Source organism: Patagioenas fasciata, chromosome 1 (genome assembly GCF_037038585.1).
Source record: "Patagioenas fasciata isolate bPatFas1 chromosome 1, bPatFas1.hap1, whole genome shotgun sequence".
NCBI lineage: Eukaryota > Metazoa > Chordata > Aves > Columbiformes > Columbidae > Patagioenas > Patagioenas fasciata.
This window is the reverse complement of record NC_092520.1, coordinates 89,005,456-89,018,526: the sequence shown is the minus strand read 5'-3', so window position 1 is coordinate 89,018,526 and position 13,071 is coordinate 89,005,456.

Below are 13,071 nucleotides of genomic sequence, written 5' to 3'. Positions count from 1 at the left end.
ATATCCTCTTTTCCAAGTGACATAGCTTCATACGCAAGACAAATTTCTGAAGTGACTCATGAAATGCATGCAGGCTGTGTTTATGCTTTCTTCTCCTTCTTAAAAAAAAATGCCAAACCACTGTACGTTAGGAAGCATTCCTACTTCATTTCTTAGAAGTTTTTACTGTTCCCCTTTCTAATGAAGGCTGCCGTTAGAGTTGTGTGTCAAGAATGATTCATATAGCACAGGATAAGTTTACATGTGCCTTACTTTGTATACTTTCACTTATTCATAAAATTACACACTCATTCTTGTTTTAGATTTTATTTAATTCCCATATAAGGATGTGTGTTCATTTAATTACAGAAACACCATTTGTCATATTTCATAGATTTCTGTGCATAACATTTGTTGCCTGCGTGCTTGAATACTTAACCTTAGAAAAAAGCTGACATTCAATAAATAATTCTAAAAAACAGCTTGTGAAGGTACATGTATTTTCGTCTCCTGTATGTCACACTACAGGTGGATAGCTTTATCTTATTTTTACTGCTTACCTAATTTTGCTGGTTTAGGTGCTTGATAGCAATTTTTGTAGTAATTTATTTGCCCTGATGCTGCAAGTGGTGATCTACCACATTTCCAGATGTTTGTCAGCACAGGCTACTGGAAATTTGAAAATATCCATGAGAGGTGCCAGGTGTAGAGAGAGGTTTCATATTCCATATGAAAACCAGAACAGCTTGCTTGAGACTTGCTGTGTGTGTGGGTGAACAAGTCTCTTAGTGGAATCGTTTGTTACTATGGATGTTCCAGGGACAATCGTTTTAATGGACTTGGGTCTTACTACAGGAGGAGGACAATTCTGAAGTCCCTTTGAGATTGAATGCAAGCAGGTTTAGACCTTTGACAGGGGATTCATCACATGTAAGATGGACTTTCATGGTGTTGAAAACTGTGTCTGTGTTAGTGTCTGGATTCTCTCTAAGGTCTATAAGGGGAAAGAAAAAGGCTTTTTTGGACACAGTTAATCTGGCCTGGTTTAGATTTCTACTTTAGGGGTAGATGATTTGTACCTTAGAAGACCTATTTATCTCCATGACTACACAGAAAATCTATACTTTTATCTCAGATGCTAAGATGCTATGGTCTGCTTATACTGGATGCTACATTTTTTCAGGTGAATCCTATTCACAGAGCCCAGATCAAATCAAAGGTTCACCAGAAAAAGCACAATGAAGTGCACTAACCTCAGCATCTTCCTCAAGCAGGGGGTAATGTAGCTTTAGTGATCCAGATCCAGTACTGATTAGCAACACTAGCAACATAAACACAATTGCAAAGATATTGTGGAGTTATTCTATCAGATTTAGAGTGTGTATTTGCTCTACAAAATTGCTGTTTAGATTTTTATTTGGTTTTATTTTCAACAGATGTTGTTGCAGATTAATACTTTAATTTACTGTGATGTGATCCAAATACAGTTATAAGATCGCATGATTACAAAATAAAAATCTCAGGAGAAAACATCTGAAATCCATTCATCAAAGCTGCTAGATGGAACTTTTCAATTTGTTGTTTTATTTACAACTGGTTAGAATACATCATCCGACTAAATGTACCTGTAATAATCTCTATTTGCCAAAGACTGTAAATAAGGAGAGAGGCTGGACATTTTCTGGCACTGTGAGGGCATTCTTGGCAGACAGTGATTATAGATAACTGATGTATTTCTTATTTATGGAGTGCAATGTACAAAAATTCATCTTGATCTAAACGTCAAAGCTTTCTGTGGATATTTATATACAGAAGTCTAAATTTTGATAACCATGTTTGAATTCTTAAAGGCTTGTCGTATTCAGATTATCAGTTCTGTTTAAAGTTAGTAGACTGGATTTATTACCTACTTGTCTGGTCCCCTGATCTAGCAAAGCCACAGAGTAAAATTGGCTGATAGGGAAAGAATCTCATCTGTGTGAACACATCTGTATTATTTTGAGTGCAGGGAATACTTTTTATTTCACTCTGAACAGTAAACTAGAGTTACCCCGTCTGTCAGGCTTAGAGCACCATGCCATCAAAGCAGTTGCCTCACTTGAATGTCGCCAGCATTGCACACTCCTGAAAAATTCTGTTGCTCCCCTCTTTCAAACAGGAAATGCCACTTAATTTGTCAGATTTTTCAAAACAGGACTGTGTTTTAACCATAAAATTTGCTATGTGAAACAAGATTACTATATTCTGACTGACTTCTGAGACACGCACATGCACAGTGAAAAAAAGAGTAATTATTTTTTTTAAAAAAGGTCTTAGTTGTATTTCAGCAGAACTTGGGGGACTGGATGACCTATAAGGGATTAGTGCAGAGAAAGGATTTAGGATCTGAGGTCTATGAAAATGAAAAATGTCTCATTCAAGTCAATTATTTCATGACTTTACCTGTCCTGGGGGATAGCATACTAGGTAATTTAATTTGTCAATTAAATACTAAATAAGGATGTAATATTTAATTTGATAACGCAACAATAAAACTTTCTGAATGGTCAACATGGTCCCACTGATTTTTTAAAAGCAGTATAAGTGTTCTAAGCTTTCAGTTGGAACACATTTGCTCAGAAAATACATAAAGTTCAATAGAAGCATATTGTAGAATATAATCTATAACATAATTAGATGGAACCCTGATGGAGTAGGAAGACAATTTTCTTGCAGGATATAATGTGCTATTAACAACAAATAATTGTTACCTCATTAGCTCAATGGATTCTTAAATGTAGTTGGTTATTCAAACCCATATTAACTAATATCTTGTGTTCGGAATACTGAAGCCCACAGGGCATGTACCATAGAAGTAGCAAGTATTTATTTTGTTTGAGTATTATGTAAAATTAATAAAGATTCACTGGAGAGAATTAAATAATTTATTCGTGCTGGTCCCACATATATATCCTAATGTTGTATCTGTGGCAAGACTACACTTGCTTCAGTGTGAATTTTCTTCAGTGAAAGCAGGATACAACATATGAAGACAGCAAATCCAAACTATTCCTAAGAATAAATACCACACACATACCTTTGCAAGATTTATTGTGAAAACACACTGTTAAATTCAGTAGAAATTATAATGTAATCTTATTTTGTCTTGAACTTAGCTATTACTTATATTTGATTAGCCAATGACTCAACAGTTTGATAAATTATTTGGAAACAGATTTCTCTATTTGAAGTATTTTTTTTTTTAATTAAACTTGACACTCAGGTAGTATCTTTTATTCGAAATTGAAAATCAGGTCACAGAATTACAAACCATTTTGAGTCACAAAGATATGGACTATCACAAAAATGTCCCTTCTCCATGTCTCTCAGAAATGAATCTGATTTTTTCAGTGGCCTGCAATTATTTTAATCTGAAAATCCCATTAAACACACTGTTGTGGGGTTTGCTTGTTATATCTCTTGGGAACGTGACAAGGAAAATGTAAAACTTCTCTCACTTTTACGTCTTTCATTCTGAAACTTCATGTACTCACATGAAATTACTCAGGGTTCTTACCAACCACAGGGGAGAGGTGAGCTCCCAAACTTTTCTTCTCACAGAGGATAAAGTGATGCCTTTCCTTCATTTTTGCTGGGACTATAGGCCCATGATATTTCTTTTTGTTGACTTACAGCCTTCAAAACAATCATGATCTAAATACATAATGTAGTGTTGTGGGAAGAGTGATATGTGTAATTGTTATATTTTATTTAAAGTGGACGTTATGTTCCTACCATAACACCCCATCTGCCCTTGTTGGGTTCCCATGACAGTGGTTTAACCAAAGCAGTTTTTAAAGCTTAGCTCTTACTACTTGCTGGGCAGTTTCGCAGGCAAAATAAGCAGGCAAATTGCAAGAATTACCAGAGACCTAAACCTTCCTGGCAGAACAGAAGTGTGAATGGTTGTGTGCACAGAAGTGGGAACCGATGTGTTCAATATGTCAGAGGAAAGTTTATCTGTTCTATTTTTGTGGAGCACTGAGAGTAATGGAAGTAATTATACTTGTTTGTGTTCTCATTTTTTTTTTTTAATTATCTAATTTTTAATTCCTCAAATACAATTCAAATACTTTTATTCCAGCAGCATGTCCATTTAAAACAGGAGGCATTTCAGCAACACTCAGTGTTTGTGGATTAATCCTCAACATGACATTAAGTTGTTTGTGGCCTAAATCTCACTTTCATCCCTTGTACTCTAGCACATTCCTACTCAATGACCTGCTTCTTTCACAAATAGTTTAATGAGCTTTGGAAGGTTTTCTCTAATCATAGAAAGGCTGACGACAGTGCTTGATTTTATGGGAAACAGTAATTCCAGTGAAGCTAACAGGACTGCTCCAAAGTTCAAGGTGGAGTGCATCTGCTCGCAGGATCAGAGCCTGAATTTGTGCAAGATTCATGGACATCACTGTGGTGCATAGGAGAAAACAGCGAAATAACTTTTTTGATCCCTTGTAACACTTGAGAGATGCCATTACCTAAAAAATATTTGCATTTTATTTTTGCTTTGGTAATCTGTTTACTTCTTGGGACCTACATTTGTAATGAGGTTTTTTTTTTCTGTTTTTTTTTTTTTTTTTTTGTGTATTTTAAGTCTACTAAATCACAGGTGGAGCGTGAAGGTGGTGGCTTAAAGACAACCATTATTTTCTATGGATACCTGCATGCCATTAATTCCTAATAATTCCAACTGTTTCTTGAGTCCCAAGGTGGAGATATTTTACTGTTTGATGCATGTGAGTACAGTTCAGTGGTCATACTGACTCATTGTACTTTTTCACTCTTTCATCTCTTGTCATTTGCTTACGCTAATTTTTGTGAACATTTGTGCTTTTCCCACAAAGACAAAATAAAATTAAAATCAAATTTGTACCAGACACCAGGCAACAATTTTAAAAGAATTAACTTGGTATGTATTTATAAATAAATGTATCCCTTTGCTTTTACTACAATCTTAGACTTATGATGAAGCAAATGGGTTACACAGAAGGGACTTCTAATTAAAATAAATACAGAAATAACTGCAAATGAGGGTTGTGACTTAAAGAGCAACATATATTTTAGTGATCTTACACCCAAGTTGTCTGGAACGTAACATCTCTGGTATTGACTGGGGCAGGTTGGACCACTTCTGTGATTCATCCTGGCAATTCTGAGTTGATTTTGTACATTGAATGGGGATTCCCACTGAAAAAGGGTAATTCTGAAACAGTGCTTGTAAGTGAACTTCTGCATCTCAGCATGTTTCTGATCTCAGCCCATTTGTGAAGATCAGGACTTTATAATCCTAAATGTGTGTCTGCTGATGTGTTCATTCTGCTTCTCATTCATGTTACCTCTACACAAATCTGTGGGGTACTGCACTGTACAATGTGCGGGAATTATGTCTTCATATTAGTGCAGCAGAAAAGCAAAGACTGCACTACAAGCAATTCGCTCTGATTTCGCTTTTCATTGCAGCGACCTGTGCCGACTTCCCAGCTTCCTCTTCCCCTAACATTTTTTTTTGATTCTGAGCTTCCTTCTGTCCCTTACTTTTCACCAGTTCTTTCATATTACACTCACTGTCAATTTTAGTCCTAACTTGTGGACTGGATTGTGTCATTTTCAGCTCATACTCCCCTTTTGTTATCTCAGTCATCACCATTCAGTACCTTAGCCATTCATCCAGTGCCGCAGGTTCTACATATTTCTCTCACCTTTGTTGTAATCCTTGCTTTGCTTCTGTCTCTAACTCGTTTCCTTCTCTTTCTTGAATGACAATGCTTATATTCTGCGGCATTCATCTCTGAACTGTCACACACAAGAAAAGGAAAAATTTTCCCTTTGAAGTGTTATTTCTGCAGTTCTCTTAATATGAACTCTTATTTCACAGATCATGCCTTATTTCTGGTTATGGGATGAGTCCATCTTGCTGGGTCAGTAAGACACTTGTTTCAATATATATAGGCTTTATCTAATGGAGAGAAACATTTTGAAAACTTTCACCTTTCCTCCAGGTCTTATTCTGGATAATCCCAATGTCTGACTATCTGTCCAAATGTCAAAGCTGCATGTTCATTAATCTTGTATAATTTCTGTTTTTCTCTGAATTTTTCCAAAATCTCCATCAAGGAACATGGAGGACTTTTCCCTCATCCTTAGTGTCCCCATGCTAACTCTTACATCATTTTGGTAGAAGAGATGTTAATTCCCTTCACCTTTTCCTTTTTCTCATCTATTTCCATGTCTTCCTCTTAGTGTAAGATGCTATCCCATTAATCCTTAAGCTTGACTTCATCCTTAGTGCCCAGTTCCTTCATCCTTGTTCTTTTGCTGCTGAGAATTTTTGAAGGAAATTCAGCACTTTCTTCAGTACAGCCCATTCCCTTCTCCATCAGCTTTTTCATCTTCCAGGACAAAGAATAGTAGTCCTCTACTGGATTTCATGGCCAGAAATACCACTTCTTACTTTAATAGTTATTTTCTTACTGCCCCTACCCCTTTTTTTTCTTTGTATTCCAAACCTATCTCTCTTCATCAGAAACAAAACAGATTAAATCCTTTATGGTTTCACCCCTCTTGGCTCCTTGACTTGTTTATCCAAACCACTTTCAATCATTTATCAGCAGTCCTGGCTAACTGGGGAGGTCCCAGTTGACTGGAAGTTAACAAATGTGATGCCCATCTACAAGAGGAGCCAGAAAGAGGATCCAGGGAACTACAGCCCTGTCAGTCTGACCTCGATACTGTGGAATGTTGTGGAGCAGATCATCCTGAGTGCCATCGTGTGGCATGTACAGGACAATTAGGTGATTAGGCTAGTCAGCATGGGTTTATGAAAGTCCTGCTTGACCAACCTGATGTCCTTCTATCACAAGGTGACCCACCTAGAGGATGAGGGAAGGGGAAAAGCTGTGGGTGTTGTCCACTTGGACCATAGTAAAGCCTTTGACACTGTCCAAGCTCATGACTTGGACAACCATACTGTTTGGTAGGTAAAAAAATGACTAGATGGCCAGGCCCAAAGAGTTGTGGTGAATGGAATCAAATCCAGTTGGCAGTTGGTTATGAGTGGTGTTCTCCAGGGCTCAGTATTGGGGCCAGGGGGGCCAGTTCTGTTTAATCTCTTTATCAGTGATCTGGATGAAGGGCTCAAGTGCACCCTTAGTAAGTTTGCAGATGACACCAAGTTGGTGGGAGTGTTGATCTGCTTGAGGGCAGGAAGGCCATACAGAGGGATCCTGACTGGCTGGATCAATGGGCTGAGGGCAGTTTATGAGGTTCAACAAGGCCAAGTGCTGGGTCCTGCACTTGGGTCACAACAACACCAGGCAGTGCTACAGGCTTGGGAAGAGTGGTTGGAAAGCTGCCTGACAGAAAAGGACCTGGGGGAGTTGGTCGACAACTGGCTGAACATAAGGCAGCAGTGTACTCAGGTGGCCAAGAAGGTCAACAACATCCTGGCTTGTATCTGAAATAGTGCGGCCAGCAGGACTAGGGAAGTGGTTGTGTCACTGTACCTAATGCCGGTGAGGCTGCATCTTGAATCCTGTGTTCAGTTTTGTGCCCTTCACTACAAGAAAGACATTGAGCTGCTGGAGAGATTTCAGAGAAGGGCAATGAGGCTGGTGAAAGGTCTGGAGTACAAGTCTTACGAGGAGTGGCTGAGAGAACTGGGGCTGTTTAGCCTGGAGAAAAGGAGGCTGAGGGGAGACCTTATTGCTGTCTACAACTACTTGAAAGGAGGTTGTAGCAAGGTGGGTGTTAGTCTCTTATCCCAAGTAGCCAAGCGGTAAGATGAAGAGAAAATGGCCTGAAGCTGCACCAGGGGAGGTTTAGACTGGACATTAGGAAAAAAATTCTTCATTGAAGGGGTTGTCAGGCATTTGAACAGGCTACCCAGGGAAGTAGGAACAATTTGTAAACAACTAGATGCATAGACTCATTAAGAACAAATAGTGTCAAGTATTTTCCTTCATGAAGAGGAACATGGCATTATGCTAGGAAAGATTCTTGATTTTACATCTTTTGACACCTTCTCACATTACATTGTCGTAAGCAAACTGTAGAAAAATGGTCTACACGAAATTGCTATTGAGTGCAAAACGGTTTGGAAAACTGTTCTTACAGAGTATTAATTAGTGATTTGTCACAGAGGTACACCAAAATGACTCCAAGAAACGTGAGCTTAAACCAACTTTATTTCAAAACTGAAACAGAAGCCAAACAACAGATCAAAACATAAGAACAGAAAGCAATGCAAGAGGTGGTGGGGTGGGTGTAGGGGGTGAGGGCTGAGGTGTGGGGCCAGCAATCCAAAATCAATCAGCTTTCTGAAAACATTTAATAAACTGCAGTTTGATATATCAGTTGGGGATTTTATTACCATATGACCAAACAGGAATGATGATCCACAGTGTGTACGCACTCAAAAGAGAGGCCTCTCTTACTCAAGGGTACCCAGAAGAAATAATCACTTGCCTGTGAGGAGCAAGGGCTCACTCAAGGATATATCCAGAAGAAATAATCACACACACAGGAGAAGGTGAGGGCTCTCAGTTCTGGGAATTCTTAGATGATGTGCCTTATCTAAGGGGAGGGCTCTGTTTGCAGACCCACTGCTCTGGGAAACCACTCAAATGGGGTCTATGTCAGGGGCCCTATTTTATAGTCTGGTTGGATCTGACTGTGGTCATTACGAGCATGGTCCAGGAGCTTCTCTGAGCCTGGGGTGCCACACTGGCTAAGGACTCTGACTATTGATGGAAGGTCCCACCCCTCTTACTCCCCCAGCTGAGGAGGAGGCATATATAATGGGAGTCACCATGCCCTGAGATGGGGTGATGTAGGGTCAGCATCAGTCAAGGTGCAAACAGCCACAGTAGGGCACAAAAGGTGCTAAAGAGCCATCAACTGTTGTATTGAAAGCTCTGGACCTCTTTGGAGTGCGTGCAACTGCCACATGATTCATCACCAGAAGAGCAGAATATATTGAGTGAGGTTTTAGTAAACTACTATTCACAATTTTCATTAGTGTCCATGATGAAGGAATAGGGAGTATGAGTCAAATTTGCAGATGACACCAACTACACTAGAAGATAGCATTACAATTCAAAGTGCTCCTGGTAAACTTGAGAAAAAAATCTGGAAAAGAAGGGTGCAATACAACAAAGACAAATATCAGGTTGTACCTTGAAAGCAATTTTCTGGTGTATTTAGCATGCATTTAGCAACCAGAATATTTCTTTCAGGCCTCATGTATTGTTCAGGCTTCCTGAACAATACAGAACAACTGGAGAAAATTCAGAAATGAATAGCAAGAGCGGTCCATCTCTTAAAACGTGCCTTATGAGGAAAGATTGAAAGATCTGGAGTTATTCAGTCAATGAAGGAAAAGACAGAGGTATCGGTTGGTCATTCTTGAAAACCAGAAGAAACTAACAGAAAGACAAAAGAGATAATCTGTTATCTGTGTTCTTGATAGACAGGACAAGAAATAACAGACTCTGAACTCAAAAAGATTGAGGTAAACTGTTAGAAATAAACAACCAAACCAAACCACAAAACTCCAAATATTTTCCAGCAAGGCATGTACCTTAGGCATATGCCTTATATAAAATCATTACTGGAGATTTTTAAGAGTAGCTGTTAGGAATTATATAGCTGCACTTCTACAGCCTTTGAGGCACGTGAATGGACTAGATTGTGTCTTTAAGTCCATTCCTGGTTTTTGTGGTTCTGTGATACAGCTTTTGTTAGAGAAATCAGAAGTTGCTGCCTATAAGAGTATTAGTCTTGAATTCAAGAATTGTCTTTTGTGCTTCCTGTGAGTGCCTGTTCAGTCAGCAATGACTGTGTTTCTGTCTTGCTCTGGTTAGGGACAGTCACGCCAATATGTAGTGTGTACATATGTACCTTTAAAACCAAGAACCCGTAGTCTGGCACAGTTGTATTCATTCTGACTCACCATTTCCATTATCAGGACCCTGAGTGCACTAATAAGCCATAAAGACACTGATCATCCTCACTTGAGACCTCCACCCACGCCTGTGGGTCCAGGAGCTCTACATAAGCTCAGACCCAGGCCTTCATTCATTGTCTGAGCCATGATGGAGGAGTGTTGATCCTCAGCTCAGCCACAGCCTTGTGCCTATCTAACAGAACCTTTTGGGCCAGGCTTCAACATCTAGGCTCACTCCATGGCCCAGCTCAGACTTGTCCAGCAATCACAGGACCCGATCCTGGCCATGATCTGTGGGTTGACTTCCCAGCTTGATTCCAGATCTGACTTATCACCACAGCATTGCCTTATGGTCTGGTTTCTTGATTGGACCTGGCCACCACCTCCAGATTTGTCCTGCTAGAGTACTGCAAGTCTAGCCCTTGGCTGAACCCACACCTCTGCAAGATGTGAGGACAGACCTTACTGGGAGGAGACGCCTCTATCTGGGCCCCAAGTGTGCTCATGGGCCTAAATGTCCCTGCCCAGGACCCTGTCTCAGCCCCCTGGGGCCGTCAGGGGTAGCAGGGCTGGTTCCAGCTCCCCACTGCTCTGCTGAGCCATGGACACCACTGAGCTTGGCCTATCTGCAGGCTCCTGTCCCATCTCCAGGGAGGTGCCTGACACTTGCAGCTGGGGCTGTCCTGGTGCCACCTCACTGCCCTGCTTCTGGCTGGGGTGGTGGGATGGACCCTGGGGAGCCCACAGTCCAGACTGAGCGTTCCCATGCCTGCTCCCTGACAGCCATTCAGAAACCTGAAGGATGGACAGGGCATCCTGGAGCCTACCACTTACTGTAAAAGGTGACTTTTTCATAGCACAAGTAAGTAATGTGGATAACTGTCAGGATAGCGATACATTCTGTTTAGACAGGCAACACATGTAATTTTGATTTGCCTCTTCTAAGTATGAACATCTTAAATGTGATTTTTATATGTCTCATTTTGATGATACAATTTTGACCTTTCACTTATGCCATGCCTATCATCAGGATCCTGAATTATTTCACAGAATGAAAGGGGCAAAAAGTGCCAGATAGAGTAATCTGCATTAAAAACATTAACAGGGAGGATGTATTTTAGATTATAAATTTCCCAATCTTGTCAGGCATTTAAAAATGCTTTTTTTTTTTTCTACAAATGACATCAGCTTGGAAATAACCTATAACTTCTCTGGATATAAGAGATTAGCACACACTCCTGGTAGAAGTATTAATCAGACTTTTCACTTCTGTTATGCATACCCTTGGTAGTATAGACAAAGTGAAAAACCTTGAACTACAAGATGAAATAACAAGTTACTTATGTAAGGAAGAGACTTAAATTCTAATTTAATATCATATACATGAAACTCCTAAGGGAAAATAGATAAATTGCAGACCACAAATTCGGTATGATATTGTGAATTTTAGTGTAATAATTTCCAAGGTCCTTCTTCAACTTGGAAATATACGTTCAATATCTTTTACTGTTTAAATCTTGTTTGTGTTGAAAGTAAACTAATGAACAGTGTCATCTAGTAAACATGTAATGTTTATACAGGATTTCTTTTAGAAAAAAAAGGCTTGAAGAAAGTGAGAACAGAAATTCTAAAAATACCCCTTATTTATACCTAAATGTTCCCTTCCTCTGTCACTCTTGGAAAATATTACTCGAATTGTTTTCCTCCTCTTTATAATTTTATTTTTTTGCACTTTCAACCTCCTGACTGGAAAAGAAACTGAATACTCACATGAATTAAAGAAGAAAAACAGAGCTTTACTACTTCTCCTTTAAAGAATGAGGAAACAATGAACAAGTTTGGGAAAAAATATGTCTTCAAGGGATTTCCAAATCAAGCTATATTAATTTTTATCAAGAAAGAAACTGGGAATATTTGGATTTTTAGGTACATTTTAGTACCAAACTACTTATTAACGTTTATTGAGTTTTTGATCATCCTGGAGTAACTAAGAGTGTAGAATTAAAAAGCATCTGGCACTTGCCAGAGCCCTGCCTCTAGAGAAATCTGGCATCTGGTATCAAGCTGTTCATTTGCAATCCATTTATAGTAATAGGTTGCAAAATTTTTTTTTTTTCTTTTTAAGAAAGATTCCTAAAATGTCCTAGAATAGTGCAGTTCTCCTTCTGTTCAAGGAGATCACACTGACCACTGAGGAACAGCAACAGGCAAGTTGGAAAGTTCTGGTCCATAAGGAAATACATTCATTTTTACTAAGTATGGCTGCCTAACATAGATAGCTGGTTGCTCTGAGTAAGACTTATTTTACCTAATTTGTTAATGTAGAGTTTTTATATAAATAGTAGAGAAATATAGGTCTCACCAGTTGTCGGTTCAGCCTTACTTTCTTACTGACCTATTTTGAGATGAAATTAATTAGCCTCTGGGTATGGCAAAACCCATCTAAATGATGGGTTTCGTACAGGAATACAGACTTTCTTGGCTGTAGACTTTCTTGATAGGTCTAATGGACAGACATTTTGAATTCCTTTCTGCAGGAGACGAATTTATGTTTCTGGTCTGAACTGATCTGCAACCATTACAGTTTTGCTGTCTACAAATGCTCAGTGGGGCTTTGGACAGCTGAATAATTTTTAATTTGCATTACTTTCCTCTTTTTTAAAGAGAATGAAAGAATCTTGGTCCTACTGCTAATTTCCACTTGGCAACTTGAATTACATGACAGGCTATGATGAGTACTGGTCTTGTAACAGTGGTCAGTGATGTCATGCAAATGCTAACTATGCTTCTTCAATACTAGTTTGCTGGAGGAGGTACAGTGGGGTCTCTTGCATCTGCAAAATGAACTCAAAGCTTCCACTGGGATTTCCAAGTACCTTGCATTTCATATGACATAGTGTGAGCATCCAGATCTAGTAGCCGCACATTCAACTAATTGTTAGTTTTGGGCTAAAATAGAAGGCTGTCACTATTGGATGCTTTTGTGATATTGGTGAAGCAGGCAGCTGAGCATAGTCTCCTTTCCACATTTCTTGAATGTCAGAAAAATTAATATTTGACAGTGAAGAATTAGAGCTTCTAACAACCCTTTTTATACCTGTATCACT